General features: G+C 40.6%; 1 long non-coding RNA gene across 1 annotated transcript in view; it reads right to left on the bottom strand.

Moving 5' to 3' along the window:
* LOC145515853 (uncharacterized) overlaps nucleotides 1-18,466 on the bottom strand; it is a 69,743-nt gene extending 51,277 nt beyond the window's left edge. Inside the window, exons 1-2 of the long non-coding RNA XR_014061068.1 lie at nucleotides 18,392-18,466; nucleotides 14,532-14,600 (exon numbers count right to left, since the gene is read on the bottom strand). This is a non-coding gene — a long non-coding RNA (uncharacterized LOC145515853). The remainder of the gene's footprint in view (nucleotides 1-14,531; nucleotides 14,601-18,391) is intronic.
* Between the last annotated feature and the right edge of the window lie 959 nt (nucleotides 18,467-19,425).

Here is a 19,425-nt window from a genome sequence, read left to right as displayed (position 1 = left end):
CCCAGAACGTCCCACCCTCACCTTCTCCCTCAGAGTCCATAAAATTGTTCCATGCATCTGTGTCTCTTATTCTGTCTCGCATATAGGGTTATTGTTACCATCTTTCAAATTCCATATATATGCATTAGTATACTGTATTGTTGTTTTTCTTTCTGGCTTACTTCACTCTGTATAATGGGCTCCAGTTGCATCCATCTCAGTAGAACCGATTCAAATGTATTTTTTTTTAATGGCTGAGTAATATTCCATTGTGTATAAATGTGGAAGAAGAAGGCAGAAGAGTCAGTAACATGTATTGTGAGAAAGACTTGACTAGCCATTGATGGCTTTGAAGATGGGAAGGCATCATGAGCCAAAGAATGGGGGTGACCTCTAGCAGATGGAAAAAAAAAAAAAGAGGGAAAAGAAAAAATCTTCATTAGAAGAATACTAATGCATTTTGAATGTATACAATTATGTTTTAAGGTCTCCATAACCTGGTACTGATGAAGGAATGGACACATAGATAAACTGAATAGAATAGAAAATTATGTCTCACATGCCTATGGAAATTTAGTATGTGATAAAGGTGACATCTCAATTAAGTACAGAGGATCTTATCTTTGTAATAAATGTACTAGGTTAATTGGATATATATCCAATAAGGACCAAGATAAAATTGTGTTCATGTATCATACTGTGAGAAATTCCAAATGGGTTAGAGATCTAAATGTAAAAAGTGAAATTATGTAAAAGAAGAAATCGTGGATAAAAATCCTCTAATCTCTCTTACCAGGGGAAACTATTGCTAACAGTGACTCATATTCCAAAAGCAGTGAATCAAAACATTGTTAAACTGATTATATTAAATAAATTTTTTAAATTTATTGTTTTTAAATTGATTGTTCCTCACTATGTGAGGAAAATTTGCAATCATACTGTGAAGAATTAACATGTTTAATACACAGTTTCCAAAAACAAAGGAAAAGTCAGTCAACTCTATAGAAAAAAAAAATTAGACAAGATATGGAAAAGTCACAGGAAAAAATTCAAATGGCTCTTAATCTCAATTCTATTTTTAGAAATCACTTCTCAAGACACATGGTCAAACATAAAATATATTAACATGCCTGTTCACTGAAGTACTATCTGTAAGAGAAAACAATAGGAAACTGTTGAAATGATCAATCATTAGGAACTGGTTGGATAGTTCAGAGCACATCAACATGGAGTATTATACAACTGTATAAAGAATGAGGAATATCTATCACTATGGTGTCATCTTAGGATATGCCATAAAATAAAAATGACAAGATGACAAAACATACATACATATATGTTATATATATATATACACACACACACATATATACACAATGCTACAATTTTACCTAAGAGAGGGTATAAATGTGCTTATGTCTATGTTTATAAATGTTTCAGCTAGAAGAGCAATGGGAGGATAAAGCATAATACAATGATTTGTAAACCTATGGCTGATTCATGTCAATGTATGGCAAAAACCACTACAATATTGTAAAGTAATTAGCTCCCAACTAAAATAAATAAATTTATCAATAAATAAATAAATAAATAAAGCCTAAGTGAGAAATAGAAAATACAGGTGTATGTAAAAACAAAACTTGGGTGACTGAATAAATCTTGTTTGGTGATCTGGTATTGGGGCTGATTTTGTCTTTCCAAAATCATAATGCAGATTTAAATTGTAAAAAGACCCTAAAAATAAAACATAGGGGCCTTTTCATCTTCTAAGGCTGCCATAACAAAACAACGCATACTGGGTGGCCTGAACAGCAGCAGTTTATCTCCTCACGGTTCTGAGCCTACGGGTCCAAGATCAAAGCGTCAGCACGACTGTTTTCTTCTCAGAGTACCTCCTTGGTTTGTGGGTGACCACCTTCTCCTTGTATCTTCACATGTCTCTCTATGCGAGTTTGTGTCCTCGTCTCCTCTTCTTACAAGGATACCATATAGGATTAGGACCCAACCAAATGACCTCATTTTACCTTAATTCTCACTTTAAGGACCCTATCTCTAAACACAGTCATGTTCTAAGGACTGGGGGTTAGGACTTCAGCATGTGAATCTTAGGGGACACCGCTCAGCCCATAATACTGCCTAGGAATATATGTGGAGTTGGTGGCTCTTTGAACAGCCATACAGAGAAGGATTCCAAATGACAAGGGCACTCAATAATCAGAACTAACAGTTTGGTTGATATGGCTGAAGGATGAAAAGGAAATGCAGATGAGAGAGAAAAGGTTCCCAAGGACTAGTACACCCAGTAATCACATTGTACCTCCCCGAAGGGTACACCCCAGGGTGAAAGGTGCAGGCGACTATTTATGCTTGTGGTGCTGGCCATTCTACAGAAGCTGCGACACACCTCGGCTCAGCCCGACCGAGGTAAGGTGTTCTAGATGCGGGGCACAGATCTTGTGCCTTCGATCCCCAAGATCATGGGAGCTGGACCAATCTGCTTATGACCCTGGAGGTGAAGGGAGGTAGACAGTCTTCCAAAGCCAGCCTGGTTTCTGTCTAATAGTGGATGGGGGAGCTGGGCCAAAGAAAAAGCTCATGGTTTCATTCATGCCCTCTGTTCCCCAGGGATCACCATGGATCCTGCCTTCCTGCTGGCCTTTCCTTTGCTGCTGGCTCTGTCAACACCCTGCGATGCCTGTGATTGTAAAATTCAGCATCCTCAGACATTTTACTGCATGTCAGACATTGGTGAGTCAAGGGAGACATCAGAGAAGCATCCGTGGTTGGTCTTACAATGGGGTGTAGAAATGCAGAGATGGGGGAGCGCTGGCGATGGGAAAAATGTCTCCAGGAGATTTAGGATGGGGGACTCTTAAGTTAATGACCCATTTCTTTCTCCTCCCAGTTGTAGTAGGTAATATACTGGAACATGGAAATGACACCGCATTAAAACGAAGCTACAGAATCAACATCACTCAGGTGAGACCCAATACCTCCTTCCTTCCTATCCCCTTCCCTCAAAAGCAACAAGCTCTCCAATCTGTGCTTGCTGAGGGAGGTGGTTGTTTTCTAGATACCAGAAACTTCTATGAGAAACTGAGGTCCTGCTCTTCCTATCCTTCCCATCACAGATACTCAAGATTCCCAAGAAGAGCCCCCCCATCACTTCTGTATACACACCCAAGGATTGGGATAGGTGTGGTTATGAGGTGAGGACTTCTCAACAATCACAATTACTTATTGCAGGTGAGTACCCTGTCCACACTCAGCACCCCGGCCTTGCGACCCACTCTACTTCTGCAACTCTAGCACCCCCACAGACCAAAGGACCAAAGGGCCCCTTCTCTACGATCTGACAGATTTTTCCAGGGAAGAACGCTGGACCATCATTCATGGCTGACTCCGTACCCTGACAGCCTCGGGGTTTCCAGACCCTCTGGGGCCGACTACCTGGGGGCCAGAGCGTGACCTTCCCTGGGGACACCCACACATGCTGTGCTGACTCTCAGGGTATGCTCTGATCACTGCAGGCTATCTGAGGAAGGGGGCGCTGCACTTCACAAGATGCCACCTGGTATATTTCTGGTACCGCCTCACCCAGGAGCAGAGATTAGGTTTCCAGGAGCTGTACAAAAGGGGATGCAAATGTCAGGTGAGGCCTCTCCAGCCTTTTTTCTCTACTGCTCAGGCACTGGTGCATGACTTGTCCCATGTCCTTCTGTGGATGACCCCTACTCTCTCACCTTCCTCCTCTTCCCTGGCCTCCTCTCCCAGGTTCCATCCTGTCCCCCACCCCCTCAACACCTTTAGACTCTACCTGTATTAAGATCCCTGTTGCCCTCATGTTTTTAAGAGTGGGGTTGTGAACAGGAGAAGGCAGGGCATTGCAACAAGCCCTGGATCTCCCTCTCTCTCTAGATTCAGCCGTGCCTTCTCTGCTGGCGCCGCTGCCCCCAGCCTGATAACCAAGAGTGTGTGTGGGAGCAGAAAGACTGCAATTACAGTACATGGAAGGGAGACCAGTCCCTGTTCTCCATGTGTGCCCCCAGGCACAATGGTCACTGTGGATGGACCAGAATCAACACCAAAGATTATCGCCCCGAGACCACTCCTCCTCCAGAAACAACCCCTGATATGATGTCTGTTATATGATAGGGTTTTAATATTCTGGTTTTTGATCTGGCTATTCCTAATAGAACTGAGTGAGTTTTGTATATAATACATTAATTGATATGTACACTTAAGTTTCATTTACTTTCTGCAAGTAGTGTATGCATCAATAAAAGTATAAAAATAAGTCCTAAGTTGACAAAACCAACCCTGGTAACAAATTCCTTTTATCTTCTCAAGATTCTTCAATCATCTTTTATTTCTTATTCATCCAGCAACAGCACGCCTGACCCTATTCCTTCTCATTCCAGAGTTTCTGACATTTTCTCATCTTACCAAAAGCAATAGCCCAATGCCCATACAAAGGGATAAATCCAGAAATACTCGAGTCAGACTCCACCTGACATGCCCTAACCGTTTCCCATATGACAAGCACAAGCAAGAATTCCTGGGGGAGGGAGGAAGAATATTCCTTAATCCCACTGAATCAAGACTCCTCTGCAAATAAACACATCATTCTTTGTCATATTAAAGTCCTGAAAGTAAAATATAAAACTCAAACTTCTATAAGGCCACAAAGAGGGATATTTTTCAGGACTTCAAAACCCAAAAGGTACACAATATGAAGGAAAATATTAATAAATTTGACAACTTTAAAAATAAAACATCCTTCCAAAAGTAAAATAAAGCACCATGAACACTGTAAAAATATAAAAATAGGGAATAAAATAATAAAAATATAAGATACAGACATAGATTGGAATTATAGAGGATTTAACAGCATTATGGTAAAAATGAGGTCTGAATAATGAATGTTTTAAGAAATTAATTGAAGTTTGAACTCAAATTTTTCAACTTGAAAATTTTCCATGGTCCTTCTGAAAACAGTGTCTTCTCTCTTTATTCATTTTATTCAATTAATTGTTTTAATTTTGGGTTTAAAAAAAAAAACGGTGCCAAAATGATGACAGAAAATTCATACATATCCTTTACCTAGTTTGCCCTAAAGATAACATCTTCTGTAATAATGGTACATTGGTCAAAACTAAGTAATTAATCTGAGCACAATACTATGGACTAAAACCTCAACACAGATATCCCATCCCAAGTGTCCTTGGCCCAGGGCAGTGATTCTATCGTCCTCATGCTGACCTGCTTTCAGGATATTCAAAGGTTCATTCATGTGCTTGAGGTTACTGCTGTTGACACCACTGTACTCATCCTTGGTCCCATATCCCCATTTACTTTCACCTCTTTTCCTATATGAACAGCAATCAGAGGGTGAGATTAGTCCCTGGGAAAACTCAGGAACTGGATGTGTATGTATTTGGGGGCATATATTTTAAAATTAATTTTTTAAATGTATATGATGTAATGTACTTTATGCCATTTTTTCCTATGATTTCAAGTGTGGAAATATTCTCAGTAGGTCATGTTTGATGTATATACAAGAGGTGCTTTAATGGTGTAAAAAAAATAAATAATGTCCTGTCCTGGTCAGAGTGTACATTAATTACCTGAGTATAAATTAATTGCATCAATTTACCAATGGCTTCAATTTGCTCCAGAATATTTATTACTGTGGGCCTAACATCACTGAACTGAAGATTTCTTGAGGTGATAACAAGGTTGCGATGTACTCTCACCTCACGTGACGATGCTATGAACAATGGCTTTCAGGAGCACCTGGAGAACCTTTAATCATTTCCAATTACTCTAGACCTTCACTTTATTCACAAAAGTGGTGGCTATATTCTTCTCTTTTCCCTTTAGTGCTTTTTGTTTGCTAACTTTAGTTTGACCGCTCAGTTCAGTTCAGTCGCTCAGTCGTGTCCGACTCTTTGCGACCCCATGAATCACAGCACGCCAGGCCTCCCTGTCCATCACCAACTCCCGGAATCCACCCAAACTCATGTCCATCGAGTCGGTGATGCCATCCAACCATCTCATCTTCTGTCGTCCCCTTCTCCTCCTGCCCCCAATCCTTCCCAGCATTAGGGTCTTTTCCAATGAGACAACTCTTCGCATCAGGTGGCCAAAGTATTGGAGTTTCAGCTTCAACGTCTGTCCTTCCAATGAACACCCAGGACTGATCTCCTTTAGGATGGACTGGTTGGATCTTCTTGCAGTCCAAGGGACTCTCAAGAGTCTGCTCCAGCACCACAGTTCAAAAGCATCAATTCTTCGGCACTCAGCTTTCTTCACCGTCCAACTCTCACATCCATACAAGAATACCGGAAAAACCATAGCCTTGACTAGCTGGACCTTTGTTGGCAGAGTAATGTCTCTGCTTTTAAATATGTTATCTAGGTTGGTCATAATCTTCCTTCCAAGGAGAAAGCGTTTTTTAATTTCATGGCTGCAATCACCATCAGCAGTGATTTTGGAGCTCAAAAAAATAAAGTCTGACACTGTTTCCACTGTTTCCCCATCTATTTCCCATGAAGTGATGGGATCAGATGCCATGATCTTAGTTTTCTGAACGTTGAGCTTTAAGCCAACTTTTTCACTCTTCTCTTTCACTTTCATCAAGAGGCTCTTTAGTTCTTCTTCACTTTCTGCCATAAGGGTGGTGTCATCTGAATCTTGGAAGTTATTGATATTTCTCCCGGGAATCTTGATTCCAGCTTGTGTTTCTTCCAGCCCAGCATTTCTCATGATGTACTCTGCATATAAGTTAAATCAGTAGGGTGACAATATACAGCCTTGACGTACTCCTTTTCCTATTTGGAACCAGTCTGTTGTTCCATGTCCAGTTCTAACTGTTGCTTCCTGACCTGCATACAGGTTTCTCAAGAGACAGGTCAGATGGTCTGGTATTCCCTTCTCTTTCAGAATTTTCCATAGTTTATTGTGATCCACACAGGCAAAGTCTTTGACATATCATCAATAAAGCAGAAATAGATGTTTTTCTGGAACTCTCTTGCTTTTTTGATGATCCAGCAGATGTTGGCAATTTGATCTCTGGTTCCTCTGCCTTTTCTAAAACCAGCTTGAACATCTGGAAGTTCACGGTTCATGTATTACTGAAGCCTGGCTTGGAGAATTTTGAGCATTATTTTATTAGCGTATGAGATGAGTGCAATTGTTTGGTAGTTTGAGCATTCTTTGGCATTGCCTTTCTTTGGGATTGGAATGAAAACTGACCTTTTCCAGTCCTGTGGCCACTGCTGAGTTTTCCAGATTTGCTGGCATATCAAGTGCAACACTTTCACAGCATCATCTTTGAGGATTTGAAATAGCTCAACTGGAATCCCATCACCTCCACTAGCTTTGTTCGTAATGATGCTTTCTAAGGCCCATTTGACTTCACATTCCAGGATGTCTGGCTCTAGGTGAGTGATCACACCATCGTGATTATCTGCGTTGTGAAGATCTTTTTTGGACAGTTCTTCTGTGTATTCTTGCCACCTGTTCTTAATATCTTCTGCGTCTGTTAGGTCCATACCATTTCTGTCCTTTATCGAGCCCATCTTTGCATGAAATGTTCCCTTGGTATCTCTAATTTTCTTGAAGAGATCTCTAGTCTTTCCCATTCTGTTGTTTTCCTCTATTTCTTTGCACTGATTGCTGAGGAAGTCTTTCTTATCTCTCCTAGCTATTCTTTGGAACTCTGCATTCAAATGGGAATATCTTTCCTTTTCTCCTTTGCTTTTCACTTCTCTTCTTTCCCCAGCTATTTGTAAGGCCTCCTGAGACAGCCATTTTGCTTTTTTGCATTTCTTTTCCACGGGGATGGTCTTGATCCCTGTCTCCTGTACAATGTCCACTAGTGGCTCTTAAATACGTCTTTCACCTTATTCCAAGTCCACGTTTTCTCCCTCAACAGATTTTGCTCTTTTTCTCCTTTGCTGTAAACCTCAAACCTGGGTCCAGTGCAGACTTATACAGTAATTCTATATTATGAGTTACCGTTTCCAAGTCCCTGTCAGGGACAGTGAAGACTCTGAGATTAGGCAAGAGAAAAATTCATTTTAACAAAAATACCAAATGCAGAGGAAATGAGTCTGGACAAGAGATGAGTCTGTGAGGTTCAAGTTTACAGTTGTGATGAGGTTCTTAGGAATTGCTGCTTATTACCTGAGGGCTTCTTCCTATAGATACCTTGCCAGTTTAAAAGGATTTTCTCATACATTTCATGGTCAGTACTAAAGGCTGTATTTTATGGGTGAGAGGGGATGGCAGGGACAAAGATGTTCAGCTCTCATTAGCTAAACACCTTGGTTGTTTCCTTTTGCACTTTAAAGTGAAGATAAAGATGTTTCTATGGTCCTTGAAGTCTTTTACATTTATCAATTTAAAAAATCCATGCAAGAAGAAAAATCTGAAATCAACAACCTAATCTACCACCTAAAATAATTAGAAAAACAAAATCCAAGTCAGCAAAAAGAGGCAATAATGAAGATCATACAGGAAATAAAATAGAGATCAGAAAAATAACATGGAAGATAAATAAAACCAAGAGCTGTTTTCTTCTTTTGAAAGGATAAAGAAAATCAACAAACCTCTAGCCAGGCTCACTGAGAATAAAAGAGAGAGGACCCAAATAAACAAAAGAAATGAAAAAGAAGCAATAACAAGTGATACCCCAGAAATACAAACTTCCAAAACAAATTTGTGGTTACCAAAAGGAAAAGGTAGCAGGGAGAGATAAATCAGGAGTTTGGAATTAATATATACACACTACTATATATAAAATATATAATCAACAAGGACCTACTGTATAGCACAGGGAACTCTACTCAATATTCTGTAATTACCTATATGGGAAAAGAATCTGGACATGAATAGATACATGCGTATGTATAATGAATCACTTTGCTGTACACCTGAAACCGATACTACATTGTAAATCAACTAAACTCTACTATAAAATTTAAAAATGTAATCATAATAAAATGCTATGAATGGTTATATGCCAACAAACTGGAAAACCTAGAAGAAATGGACAAACGTGTAGAAACACAGTCTGCCAAAACTGAGTCAAGAAGAAACTGATCATTTGAACAGATCCCCCTACCTTTTCCTTTTGGTAACCATAAGTTTGTTTTTGAAGTTTATATTTCTGGGGTATCACTTATTATTGCTTCTCTTTCATTTCTTTTGTTTATTTGGGTCTTCTCTATTTTCTCTGATTGCTAGAAAGGAAATAGAACCTGTAATAGATAAACGAAAAACTCACTGCATACAAGTCTAGGACCAGATGGCTTCACTGTGGAATTCTACCAAACACACAAAGAAGAATATACCTGTCCTTCTCAAATTATTCCAAAAGATGGAATAGGAGGCAACACTCCCAAAGTCATTCTATGAAGCCACCAGCACCCTGATATTAAAACCAGACAAAGACACTACCAAAAAAAAAAAAAAGATTACAGGTCAATATCTTTGATGAAATTAGATGCAAAAATCTTCAACAAAGTATTAGCAAACTGAATCCAGCAATACACAGGAAGGATCACATGCCATGATAAAGTTGGATTCATCCCAGGGTCACAAGCCTGGTTCAACATATGCAAATCAATCAACGTGATACACCACATTAACAACAACAACAAAAACAAAAACCACACGATCATCTCAATAGATGCAGAAAAAAAATGATCATTTCAATAGATACATAAAAAAGTATTAGGTAAAACTCAACATCCATTCATGATAAAAACTCTCACTGAAGTGAGTATACAGAGAACATATATCAGCATAATAAAAACCACTTGTGACAAACCCACAGCCAACATAATACACAATAGTGAAAAGCTGAGAGCCTTTAGGCTAAATTCTGGAAAAAGAGACTGATGCTCCATCTCATCACTTCTATTGAACATAGTATTGGAAATCCTAGCCACAGCAACCAGACAAGAAAAAGAAATAAGAGGTATCCAAATTGAAAGGGAAGAGGGAAAACTCCCACTATATGCAGATGACATGATACTATATATGGAAAACCCTAAAGACTCCACACAAAAACTATTAGAATAAATGAATTCAGCAAGATAGCAGGATACAAGATTAATATACAGAAATCTGTTGAATTTCTTTACACTACCAGGGAAGTATCAGAAAGAAACAGTTTTAAAAAAAGAGTCCCATTTAAAGTCACATCAAAAAATAAAATACCTAGGAATAAACCTAACCAAGGAAGTAAATGACATATATGCTAAAAATCATAAAACAGTGATAAAGGAAACTGAATATAATTCAAAGAAATGGAAAGGAATCTTAATGCTCTTGGACTGAAAGAATTAATATTGTTAAAATGGCCATACTACTCAAAGTAATCTACAGATTTAATGCAATGCCTATCAAAAGGACATTTTTCATGGAACTAGAATAAATAATCCCCAAATTTTTATGGGACCACAAAAGACTCAGAATTGCCAAAGCAACTCTGAGGAAAATGAACAAAGCTGGAGGCATAACTTCTACAGACTTTAGACAATATTACAAAGCTATAATAATCAAAACAATGTGATACTGTCACAAAAACAGAAGTATGGATCAATGGAACAGAATAGAGAGCCTGGAAATAAACCCATATCTCTAAGGTCAACTAATCTACAGCAGAGGCAGGAATATACAACAAAAAAAAGACAGTATCTTTAGCAAGTGGCACTCAGAAAGCTGGACAGCCTCGTGTACATCAATTATGTCAGAACAATTCTTCATGCCATATACAAAAATAAACTCAAAATGACTTAAATATCTAAATATATGTTATAACATCAAAAACCTCCTAGAAGAGGACATAGGCAAAACACGCATGCATGCTAAGTCACTTCACTCGTGTCTGACTATTTTTGACCCCATGGACTGTAGCCAGGTTTCTCTGTCCACGGGTTTTCCAGGCAAGAATACTGGAGTGGGTTGCCATGCCCTCCTCCAGGGGATCTTCCCAACTAGGGACTGAATCCACAACCTCCGCATCTCCTGCACTGACAGGCAGGTTCTTTACCAATAGCACCAACTGGGAAGCCCTCAGACATAAATTGTGGCAATATTTTCTTAGATTCAACTCCTAAGACAAAAGAAATAAAAGGAACCTATTCCAACTTACAATCTTTTGCACAGCAAGGGAAACAATCAACAAAATGAAAAGACAACCCTTTAAAGGTGAAAATATTTACAAATGATGCAACAAACAAGGGCTTAATTTCCAAAATTTACAAACAACTCATATAACTCAATATCAGAAAAACAAACAGCCACTCAAAAAAAAAATAAATAAAACGGGCAGAAGACCTAAATAGATATTTCTCCAAAGAAGAAGTACAGATGGGCAACAGGTGCAGAAAAAGATGTTCAACATTGCTAATTATTAGAGAAATTCAAATCAAAACCAAAATGAGATATCACCTCATACCAGACAGAAGGTTTATCATCAAAAAGTCTAAAAATAATAAATGCTGGAGAGGGTGTGAAGAAAAAGGAACCCTCCTACACTGTTGGTGGGAATATAAATTGATGCAGCCTCTATGGAGAACAGCATGGAGGTCCCTTAAAAATCTAAAAATAGAGCTACCTTATGATCCAGAAATTCCACTCTTGAACATATATCTGGAAAAGGTTAAAGCTCTAATTCAAAAAGATACATGCACCCCAATGTTTATAGCAGCACTATTTATAACAGCCATGGAAACTATTAGAACTATTTATAAAAGACACGGAAATAATCCAAATGCACGTCAACAGACAACTGGCTTAAGAAGATGTGGCATGTACATATATAGACAATGGAATATTACTCAGCCGTAAAAAGAGTGAAATATTGTCATTTGCAGCAACGTGGATGCACCTACAGATTATCACACTAAGTGAAGTAGTTCAGGTCAGTTCAGTCGCTCAGTTGTGTCTGACTCTTTGCAACCCCATGGACTGCAGCATGCCAGGCCTCCTGTCCATCACCAACTTCCAGAATTTATCCAAACTCATGTCCATTGAGTCGGTGATGCCATTCAACTATCTCATCCACTGCCGTCCCCTTCTCCTCCTGCCTTCAATCTTTCCCAGCATCAGGGTCTTTTCTTTCTTTTTTTTTTTTAAATTAGTTTATTTATCTATTTTTTAACTTTACAATATTGTATTTGTTTTGCCATACATTGTCCTGAATCCACCATGGGTGTACATGTTTTCCCCTTCCAGAACCCCCCTCCCACCTCCCTCCCCATCCCATCCCTCCAGGTCATCCCGGTGCCCAAGTACCCTGTATCATGCATTGAACCTGGACTGGCGATTCGTTTCACATATGATAATTTATATACTTCAATGGCATTCTCCCGTATAATCCTCCACTACGGAGAAGGCAATGGCACCCCACTCCAGTACTCTTGCCTGGAAAATCCCAGGACGGAGGAGCCTGGTAGGCTACAGTCCATGGGGTCGCTAAGAGTCGCACATGACTGAGCGACTTCACTTTCATTTTTCCCTTTCATGCACTGGAGAAGGAAATGGCAACCCACTCCAGTATTCTTGCCTGGAGAATCCTAGGGACGGCGGAGCCTGGTGGGCTGCCGTCTATGGGGTTGCACAGAGTCGGACACGACTGAAGTGACTTAGTAGCAGCAGTAGCTGCTTTGTTCGTAGTGATGCTTTCGAAGGCCCACTTGACTTCACATTCCAGGATGTCTGGCTCTAGGTGAGTGATCACACCATCATGGTTATCTGGATCGTGAAGATCTTTTTTGTACAGTTCTTCTGTGTATTCTTGCCACCTCTTCTTAATATCTTCTGCTTCTGTTAGGTCCATACCATTTCTGTCCTTTATAGAGCCCATCTTTGCATGAAATATTCCCTTGGTATCTCTAATTTTCTTGAAGAGATCTCTAGTCTTTCCCATTCTGTTGTTTTCCTCTATTTCTTTGCACTGATCACTGAGGAAGGCTTTCTTATCTCTCCTTGCTATTCTTTGGAACTCTGCATTCAGATGGGAATATCTTTCCTTTTCTCCTTTGCTTTTTCTCTTCTTTTCCCAGCTATTTGTAAGGCCTCCTCAGACAGCCATTTTGCCTTTTTGCATTTCTTTTTCTTGGGGATGGCCTTGATCCCTGTCGCCTGCACAATGTCACAAACCTCCAGCTATTGTTCTTCAGGCACTCTGTCTATCAGATCTAGTCCCTTAAACCTATTTGTCACTTCCACTGTATAATCGTTAGAGACTTGATTTAGGTCATACCTGAATGACCTAGTGGTTTTCCCTAGTTTCTTTAATTTCAGTCTGAATTTGGCAATAAGGAGTTCATGATCTGAGCCACAGTCAGCTCCCAGCCTTGTTTTTGCTGACTGTATAGAGCTTCTCCATCTTTGGCTGCAAAGAATATAATCAATCTGATTTTGGTGTTGGCCATCTGGTAATGTCCATGTACAGAGTCTTCTCTTGTGTTGTTGGAAGAGGGTGTTTGCTATGACCAGTGTGTTCTCTTGGCAAAACTCTATTAGCCTTTGCCCTGCTTCATTCTATACTCCAAGGCCAAATTTGCCTGCTACTCCAGGTGTTTCTTGACTTCTTACTTTTGCATTCCAGGCCCCAATGATGAAAAGGACATCTTTTTTGGGTGTTAGTTCTAAAAGGTCTTGTAGGTTTTAATAGAACTGTTCAACTTCAGCTTCTTCAGTGTTACTGGTCAGGGCATAGACTTGGATTACCGTGATATTGAATGGTTTGCCTTGGAAATGAACAGAGGTCATTCTGTCGTTTTTGAGACTACATCCAAGTACTGCATTTTGGACTCTTTTGTTGACTATGATAGCTACTTCATTTCTTCTAAGGGATTCTTGCCCACAGTAGTAGATATAATGGTCATCTGATTTAAATTCACCCATTCCAGTCCATTTTAATCGCTGACTCCTAGAATGTTTACGTTCACTCTTGCCATCTCCTGTTTGACCACTTCCAATTTTCCTTGATTCATGGACCTAACATTCCCGGTTCCTATGAAATATTGCTCTTTATAGCATCAGACTTTACTTCCATCACCAGTCACATCCACAACTGGGTGTTGTTTTCGCTTTGGCTCTGTCTCTTCATTCTTTCTGGAGTTATTTCTCCACTGATCTCCAGTAGCATATTGGGCATCTACCGACCTAGGGAGTTCATCTTTCAGTGTCCTATCTTTTTTCCTTTTCATACTGTTCATGGGGTTCTCAAGGCAAGAATGCTGAAGTGGTTTTCCATGCCCTTCTCCAGTGGACCATATTTTGTCAGAACTCTCCACCATGACCCGTCCGTCTTGGGTGGCCCCACACAGCATAGCTTAGTTTCATTGAGTTAGACAAGGCTATGGTCCATGTGATCAGACTGGTTAGTTTTCTGTGATTGCGGTTTCAGTCTGTCTGCCCGCTGATGCCCTCTCTTAGCACCTACTGTCTTACTAGGGTTTCTCTTAGCTTGGACATGGGGTATCTCTTCACTGTTGCTCCGGCAAAGCACAGAGACTGCTCCTTACCTTGAACGTGGGGTATCTCTTCTCGGCCACTCGCCGCTCCAGCACCACACAGCCGCCACTCGCTGCTCCCTGCTCCCATGTAAGTCAAAGACAAATATCATGATATCAGTTATATATGGAATCTAAAAAATAATATAAATAAGTCTATATACAAACAGAAACAGACTCATAGACATAGAAAACAAATGTATAGTACCAAAGGGGAAAAGGAATAGAGGGAGAGATAAATTAGGAGTATGGGACTAACAGATACACACTATTATGCATAAAATAAATAAGCATCAAGAATTTGCTTTATAATTCCAGGGTCTATATTCAATATCTTATACTAACCTATACTGGAAAATAATCTGAAAACACATATATATGTAACTGAATCACTTTACTGTACACCTGAAACTAACACAATATTGTAAACCAACTCTACTTCAATTAAAAACAAACTCCATGGAGAAACATGTGTGTGTGTGTGTGTGTGTGTACGTTTCCTAAGGACACAGTTCTATCAAATTCGACAACTCTAAGTGTTCCTATTACAAAAATCCGGATCAAGAAAGAATATACACACTTCAGTGTTATTAGATTTGAGGAGGTTGGCATGGCATCTATGAGGGTCTCATTCAAGTTATTTCAGAACTGACTGTTCACAGAGTTCAGATGGGTGCTGGGTTTCATACATTGTACTCCCTGAACACAGGGCAGGAGAAACCTTGCCTGTCCGACTGTATGAGTAAGCAGCGACCACCATCCTTATGGAAAGCTCTCTGGAGGGTCCAGAAAGCAGAGCAAAGTTTACCACATCTTTTAAAAAATATTTAGTTTTATTTATTTGGCTGCACCAGGTCTTAGTTGCAGCACACAAACTCTTAGTTGTGGCATGTAGGATCTAGTTCCCTGACTAGGGACTGAACCCGGGCCCCCTGCATTGGGAGTGCAGAGTCTTAGCCACTGGACCACCAGGGAAGTCTCTACCACATCTTAATTCTGTGTTCTGTTCCAGGAAGACAATAGAAACAAGACGGAGCAGAAGATGAAGGACTGGCAGAGTCCTGGGAGCAGAGGGAAAGAATAAACAAGACAGCAGGTGGAGCAACAGTAGCAAGTAAAGCAGGTGACAGAGAAAGGGGAAGATCAGGAGCTGATGGAATAAAAAGAAAGGACAAAAACAGATGAAAACAAAGAATTGAGGAAAGGCCAAGAGTACAGAGAGGAGAGGAGAAAAGGAAGAAGGAGGGGGAGGCAGCAAGGCACATAGAGAGTGAGTGCCAGGTCCTGGGTTGAAGGAACAGCAGGTGGGTAATTCATGGTAGAAAGACCTGTCCTGCAGACATCAAGAAGGCATTTGAGCTACACTCTTTCCTGCATTTCATGCTACATCTATTTGATTCTGATCTATTGTTACTCAAAACTGCTCATGAAGACAGAAGTCAAACTTGGAAGGTGAGCATGGTGTGTCCACCCTGGGGTTTAAGTGAATCTAGCCCTGAGGGCCTCCAGAAGCCCTGAGCAGGAAAACAAACTACCATGGATAAGCAGTCCCAGGAGGGAGCACAGTGTTCCAAGTTACTACAGAGACACCACGGCTGTTTTTCTGGTCTGTTGGCCAAAGTCGAGGGTTCCATGCCGGGGCAGTCAGAGAAGGCAAAGGACTCAGAGTGTATGAGCTCCTCCTAAAGGAGGTATTATTGCTGGAAAGTCCTCTCAGGAATGTAACCATGGTATTTTTCCTCATCACTTGCGTAGACAAATTCGGATTTCCCCTCAGGAGATCTGATCATCTTCAGAGGAAAGAGAAAGGATGGTATGGAACTCGGGAATATGTGTGCAGTAAGGGAATGGGTTTTCGTGTTGAACGAGGACCTGCCAGACTCCAGACACCCTGCATGTTCTCTCAGTCAGAGGAGGGCAGAGAACCTTCCATTTTCTAAGGGAGACATGCATGGTGCCAAGTTGGTAGGGCTTCCCTGGCCATGTGCTCTCACAGGGTTGAATTCTAGAATAAAGCAGTAATAGTTGAGTGGAAAGAGATGCATGCAGCCCTCATGTCTAGGAACTCAAGATCCCACTCGTGTACCTCCACCCATGTCTCAAAATAACAAAATGTGCAGTCCCAATGCGCCCACACCCAGGATCTGTCACCTCAACCACCTGACCTGGGTGAATTCTCACCCCTGAGAACCCAATGTTGAAACACCAGAGCAAAGCACCCTGCATTCTTAACAGACCCCTCCCCCCAACTTCTAAGTAACAATCCAGTGGCACGAGAGCAGGCCTGCCCCAGCATCATGATAAGATGCAGGAAGGTGCAGAGACCACCAGGAAAGGTGGGAGAAGGGAACATGGGGAACAAGGAAGGGTTTAGGAAAAGACCTTCCTGCAGTTCCCCTGTCTTTAATGATGCAATAGTGACAGAATGCAGATAAATAATTCTAGTGACTTATATGGCAATTATCCCTCTAATCACAGTGAGAAACATAGAGGCTAACTAAATGGAGCATGGACTCAAGGCGCTTGGGTTAAAATCTCAGTTGTATGAACTCCTGGCTGAAGTCCCTCAGTGCAAGTCATTTCAATAGCTTTTTGTTTTAGACTCCTCAACTATGAGATGCAGATAATCACAGAACTTCTTTTACAGGATTACTGACAAGGTTACATACTTAATGCAAGGAATTCAGTTGAGGTTACAACCTGAAACCGAGTGAACGCTCAATAAATGTGGATTTGTACTGTATACTCCATGGTTAATAGTTTTTGCTACTAACATTGCTCTAAAAAATAAGGATCTATCTCTTTTACACCTCACAATACTCATAGAAATACATATTTATCCCCCAAATTTACAAGTATCTTTTCATTCCTAATTATAGTATTAATTTCAATTATACTGTTAGTGCATAAAAGTAAAAAAAATAATATCAATGCATCATGGTGGTGGTGGTTCAGTCGCTAAGTCATGTCCAACTCTTGCTGCCCCATGCTGGTAGCCCACCAGGCTCCTCTGTCCATGGGATTTTCCAGCCAAGAATATTGGAGTGGGTTGCCTGGAGAATCCTAGGGATGGCAGAGCCTGGTGTGCTGCCGTCTATGGGGTCGCACAGAGTCGGACACGACTGAAGCAACTTAGCAGCAGCAGCAGCCCATAACTATCCCAATTTTGTACATATTAAAAGTCAACAACAGGATTCACCAGGATATACAGTATTAATCACGGTTATACTGTTACTTAGTGCAAATTAACAATGTACTAAAATCATCCCATGGGCTTCCCAGGTGGCGCTAGCAGTAAAGAACCCACCTGCCAATGGAGGAAAGGTAAGAAACTTGGGTTTGATCCCTGGGTCGGAAAGATCCCCTGGAAGAGGAAATGGCAACGCACTCCAGTACTCTTGCTTGGAGAATCCCACGGACAGAGGAGCCTGGTGGACTATGGTCCATAGGGTCGCAGAACGTTGGACATGACTGAAGCAACTCAGCACACATGCATGCATGCATAAATCATCCCCATTTCCTAAAGGGAAACCAATATTCCCAAAGAGGATGCCAATATTCTTATGACTATTTTCTTGGCCCTGGTTATGAGGGTCCTGGGATAGGAAAGAACTCTGCAGGATGTCAAAAATGGCAGAGATTAGTCCCCACAGTCATTATCCCCCATTTTCCTTTAAAGTTGGCCATAAATTTTCTTGGACATAGGACTTGTCCCTACACCCTTATCCCATGCCGGCCACTCTGCAGACTGAGGTCACACCCTGGTCTTTCCCCTTCCTCTGAGAATACCCAAGTCCAGGCAGCAACAGAGCCAAAACATACTCCCAACAAACAACATGCAATCTTCTATAGGCTATAACCACACACCCTACCTTTGGCCTCAGGAGAAGGTCTCAGTTAGGTTAAGGATCAGCTGCTTGTCCCCAAGCCCTCTTCCGGGGCCTCTCAGTGCTACCAATGAACTTATCTGACCTTGCCTGTATAAGCAAGGGGTTAGAAATGCTACACTGTATTCTGTGGCGACGTAATAGTCAGAGATATCAGTGCAGTGACAATTCATGTCTATTTCACTATATACTCAGATACACAAATGCAGAAATAATTATGGATGTGAAAGTGAAAGTGAAGTCGCTCAGTCATGTCCAACTCTTTGCAAGACCATGAGCTGTAGCCCACCAGGCTCCTCAGGCCATGGGATTTTCTAGGCATGAATACTGGAGTGGGTTGCCATTTCCTTCTCTGGGGATCTTCCTGACCCAGGGATCAAACCCAGGTCTCCTGCATTGTAGGCAGACGCTTTACCATCTGAGCTACCAGGGAAAGTAGACATGCTATAGATATGCTTATACACAAAGTTAGCTATATATATAATCTACTTATTAAACAGAAATTTATTGAATATTTATTTATTCATTTGTTTCTTTCTTGGCTGTGTTTTCTGAGCAGACCTAGAAGCACTGACACCCTGAAAGCAATGAGCACATTTAGTGCCCAGATTGTGGTTTCCAAACACCATAATCCATTCAAAAGAAACCAGAGCCCTTTAGAAAAAGGGTTGAATACAGGGCTGGGGCAGGTAAAACAGAAGATGAACTCACCTACGTTAAAAGGACACATAAATCAATATGAAAGGACTCCCAATATCCAAGACTGGAAAAATTTTCCTAGAAAACTACAGAACTGGAACAATTAATATATGGGACAAGTTTTTTAGAAAAATTAATATATAATATTGAATTATACCTCAAAGAGCAAAATAAACATCCATCAGCCCATACCAATGTTAATAAAATATTGAATAAATTAAATAAATGGGAAGAGGGAAAAAATATTCCTTCCGGAAGAATTCCAGTTAATGTGTTGAGACACCTGCCTTCTAAGAAGTGGAAATTCATTTACTTCCCCC

The sequence above is a fragment of the Giraffa tippelskirchi genome, chromosome 7 (assembly GCF_054371585.1).
Source record: "Giraffa tippelskirchi isolate mGirTip1 chromosome 7, T2T-mGirTip1v1.2.pri, whole genome shotgun sequence".
In the NCBI taxonomy this organism is placed as follows: domain Eukaryota; kingdom Metazoa; phylum Chordata; class Mammalia; order Artiodactyla; family Giraffidae; genus Giraffa; species Giraffa tippelskirchi.
Note: the sequence above shows the minus strand (reverse complement) of the source record. Positions and strands in the feature narration are given on the sequence as shown.